The sequence below is a fragment of the Daucus carota genome, chromosome 8, assembly GCF_001625215.2.
Source record: "Daucus carota subsp. sativus chromosome 8, DH1 v3.0, whole genome shotgun sequence".
In the NCBI taxonomy this organism is placed as follows: Eukaryota; Viridiplantae; Streptophyta; class Magnoliopsida; order Apiales; family Apiaceae; genus Daucus; species Daucus carota.
Genome location: NC_030388.2, coordinates 12,533,397 through 12,538,212, shown reverse-complemented (window position 1 = coordinate 12,538,212; position 4,816 = coordinate 12,533,397). Strand labels below are relative to the sequence as shown.

Genomic DNA, 4,816 nt, shown 5'->3' with positions numbered 1-4,816 from the left:
ATATTGTATGACCTGCATTTTTAAATTCTACATGCTTTTGTAGTAAAAATTGTATTGTTAAATAATTTCTAAATTAATATATATAATTAAAACCATAAAAATAAACATTACTCGTGATTCTAATCATGCTATCTCTAAGATATCATCATCTCAAATATGAAATGTCATTTAACACATGGTACCCCACATACGCATAAATGAATACTTATTAGAGTCGTTCTTTAAAATACTCTTTTGCTTAAGTGATCGAACCATTAATGTGACAGCCCTCAGATCCGGGGGTCTGGATCTGGTGCCACGTGTAAATAAAAATAATTTAAAACCTGTATTTTCGAAAAGCTTATAAAAACCAAAGAATTTAAAACCTAAAAGCTTTAATAAAAGATTTTAAAAGAACAAAGTTTAACCCCCTGAAAACAGGATCGCATACAGGTTACAGCATTGAAATCAGAAATCAAAACTACAAATATTATTACAGCTTGAACGACATTATCAGCTAAACCTCGATAAGAAGGGTAGCTGATAACCAAATAACAAATCTATTTTCCAACTGAAGTGAATTGCAGATTCCAGCTGCATCTAGTCTTAATGACATCGTCCTGGATACTCTACCTGACCATCTACCTGAAACTCAACCACTTGCAATCCTTGCCTAGCCTTAAGTGAATCATCTTTATCCCTAGCTGAAAAGGGTTAGAAGTAATAGCAAGAATGAGCAATAATGCTCAGCAAGAATATGATAGGTGAAAGCCACAAGATATATATATATATATATATATATATATTTAAGTGAATCAGAATGTTTGAAGTAAAAGTAAACTCTGGTTTAAACATGATGATGTAAATCAACAGTTCAGTATAAGAGAGTAAAATGGTATACAATGATAAAGCAGTTCTGCACCAATATATGATTTTAAAGCTGTAGAGATAAAGATAACTTCCATTATCTTTTGAACATAAGATAATCTCCTTTGAAACTAATCAATATTTAATTGGGTTTAAATAAGACACCTGGCTATAACAGATGATCAGTCATGCTATAGTCCATAAACCAAGCTTATTCAGCAAGGTCGACAAATATTACGAATTTCGGTAATCCGAGCTGAAGGAGCCACCTTTCACGCTGGGCCGATGTCTGAGCCTCTTACGCAAAACTACCCAATATATTAAATTTAAAAGCTACAGCTTTAACATGATTTGATAAATTCAAAAATTCAAGTGGTCTTTCTTGTTAAACAAATTTCTTTTGTAGCAAATCAAAATAATTACTACTTTTAGTAGTTTGAAAATCTTTTATGAAAATCGAAGTTTAAATAGTGGGTCAAAGGTATTATCAATTCAACTGGAGGTATTCAACTTACTAGATATGCTTTACAAGAATGATGTTAAGATAAAAGTGAATCATGTTATAAAAGAGAGGTCAGGGTCAAGAGGAAGATAAAGATCACTTGCTTTTAACTACAAGAGAAGGATAGAAATACTTGCCTGAACTCCAATGTCTAGCCACAATTCTAATAGCACTATATCGCATAACCATATCTTTTGAAGTAACTTCTGACAATACTCTTTCTGCGTCTGTCTTCTTAGATTATTCTTGCTTCAACTTGCAACAGCATCAGATCAATTCTGAACATTCTCGATATACATGTCTCGATATACACGTCTCGATCTATTCAAGACGATGGTAGGATAATATCTCAGTCGTCGGATTAGAAGAACTAGCTGATTCTAAATATTATAAGAATCGCGAACATCTACCCTTCGTATATCCATATCTAGTATACATAAATATATACAGATATCCACATAACAATATATACACATTGGATTAGTCGGCACATAACCACATAGTCATTAAACAATCGACACATATTCCAGTCCAAATAGAATATAATGTTATTAACTATCAAATATTTATTAATAAATAGACACCCTTAATTTCTAACAAAATTCGGCAGCATCTCCTCTGTTTATCGGACAATCCACCTGTTTGCAATACCAACAACCAGCCAATACTTTTGCTAATACATGAATTACTATTATATAAAGATGTCTTGACTTGCAATAAACACATAAGAAAATCTGCGACTTGCAGTAACACATAAGAGAATCTGCCTTGACTTGCAGTAAACACATAATAGAATCTGCCTTGACTTGCAGTAAACACATAAGAGAATCTGCCTTGACTTGCAGTAACACATAAGAAAATCTTTTAGCAATATTGCTAATTTGTTATACGCAAAACACATTTAATTAGATATACAAGGTTAACCAAGTCAATCAATGTAATAATCAATTATATGCAATCACTCAAAACAAAGAAAGAAAAGTAAAGCAAATAGTTCAAACAACAATCACTCTACGATTTTTAGTAAATTGAAAATTTATCATTTTAATACAAAATTTTTATGAGACACTCCTAAGCTTTATTCCAACCTACAGTAAAATTTTCAGAAACAAACTCCAAGTTTAAAGTAGTAAAATAGGGCCTGGAACAGGACAAACCTGCCCAGAATTTTGAGCGCATACCATACTAAAACGGTCATATCTCCTAGCTCGCTAATCGAATCGATTCGATTCTTTCGCGCACATGAACTAGACTCTGAGGAGCATATAATCACAAAGAAATTGAGCATATCACTTGAATTTAACAGTCCAGAACAGAGCTACAAAACAGGACAGTGTTGCTGCGAAATTAAGCATAGTTCGAAAGTTATGCTTCAAATACTCAAGTTAGCTCAATCCAAATATTCTAGACCTGAACTTACATTTAAACTCTTAAAACACCATTCTGAAAACATTTGTACAAAATATCAAACCAGAAAGCTTGAATACTCAGTTATATATTCCCGTAATTCAAGTACCTAAGTCATCCGATTATACAACTAGTTGGCGTACTAATTATAATCGACCTTCAACAACCAATTCAAATATCAATTAAGCACACAAACAACCCATGGCCAATTATCTATAACACATATGCATAACAGGTATATAAGCAAGCAATTTGCCTTAATTATTTAATTAATCAATACTAATCCCCATCAATTTAGTCCTCTATTATGCACATAGCACAATCCATATACACATATATACGCAATTACTAACTTTAGTTTGTCCTTAATCACCCAATTAAGTGTGAGCCTCGATTAACACATAACAATACAAGTGAAATTCACATAATCAGATTATACCCACAAAATACATAATAAGAATTTTAACAGAGCTTTATACCGAACTGTGTTGAACTCGAGGGGTGGAATAAAGCTTGTGTCGTCGGACAAATATGCCACAGCTGATGCAGGTTTTGGAGACTCAATGATAGAGAAACCCGGAGAGAAAAGAATCGATAACTTCCGACCGGGAAGCAGCAGGAGGCATGGACAAGAAGAAATTCGCGGGGTGACCACACAGGTTTGGCCGGAATCGGAACCAGCGGCGACGACTTGTCTGGAGCATATCAGCAGCGGGGAGGTTTAACAGAATAGGAGAAGGGACAGTTCGAGTGAGAGGCTGTCGACACAGAGAAGATTTCGAGAGGGGGAGAGATTAGAAGGAGACTGATGTTTGAGATAAAAAGGAAGAAGTATTGTGTATATACAAAGGCGGTGGTGGAATAAACGGTGGCGGTGCTAAAAAAAGGGGTACGTGGTTAAGTCTTTTACTTCCACGTGCCCATAATAATCTGAAGACTCGGACCTGCTTTTAACTAAATTATCGGAATATCTCGCTATTATAATATCTTGGAAACATCACCAACATATTTTTATAAATCCCGGAATATTATAAAACTAATAAAATAAAAGTTTCGGGATTTATGAAGCATTACTGAAATTTATACGTAATTTAGAAGTTAATTGTGTTCAAGAAATATTTAAACATGAAACTTCTACAAAAATAATATTTTTAATATTTTCAAAACTCCTAACAATATTCATTACCATTTTCAAGTAATTAAAAGAATCTTTTTCAAATCATTTTTATATTTTTAGAATTCATTTTTCTATAATCCATTTTTAAGGAAATCATAAATATTTATAAAACAACACAACATAAATCACATCCAGATAATAAATTAAATCATAGAACATGTAATTCACATATTTAACATGGTATTCAATTCAAAACGGACAACAAAATTTCGATACCCTAATGAATCAGAAAAAAAAATAAATTTAAACAGATACTTTTGAGAATTATCAAACTGAAATGAAATATTGAATTTTATTCCTCATCTTCTGAAAATCACAAATAAAATAAGAAAATAATTTTGGAAAATCCGGGTCGTCACAATTAAAATAATATCCAAAATATCTACAACTATATGTTCCAGTTAATCATATTATTCTAGCTACCATAATGTAACTCTGACTTTTCAGGATCCTTAAATGAGAATTATCCAAACTTGGATAATTTAGCTTATCCTTCAACGCTAGATTATGAGTAAAAAATGAACACCCGTCTCTTTATGTTTAAAATGTCTTGTTAGCCTTTTATTTAACGTGCAATAATGACAATTGCAAGTTATTCTCACTCAACTTTAATATATAAGACATCTTTAACAATAATCCACTTGAAAGGAGTGTGTATATACATACTAGATATATATTACCAGGATTATATCTCTCTATAGTATCAATTTTCTTTCTTTCATTATGATGATCTCCTGATGCATAAATGAATCTTCCTACATAACACGATAACTGAGTACTATACATCTATGAAAGCTTTCTGGGAAGAACTTGACTCATTAAACATGTTGCCTGTTGTTACTAATCCTACTAAATATGTAATAAAGTTGCTTGATGCTATCAAT

At 32.2% G+C, this 4,816-nt stretch overlaps 1 long non-coding RNA gene across 1 annotated transcript; it reads right to left on the bottom strand.

The window, feature by feature from the left end:
• Positions 1–340: 340 nt before the first annotated feature.
• Positions 341–3,867, bottom strand: LOC135148418 (uncharacterized). Its single transcript, XR_010286594.1, has 2 exons — positions 3,235–3,867; positions 341–1,669 (listed from the first exon to the last, which is right to left on the bottom strand). It is a non-coding gene; the product is annotated as an uncharacterized LOC135148418 (long non-coding RNA).
• Between the last annotated feature and the right edge of the window lie 949 nt (positions 3,868–4,816).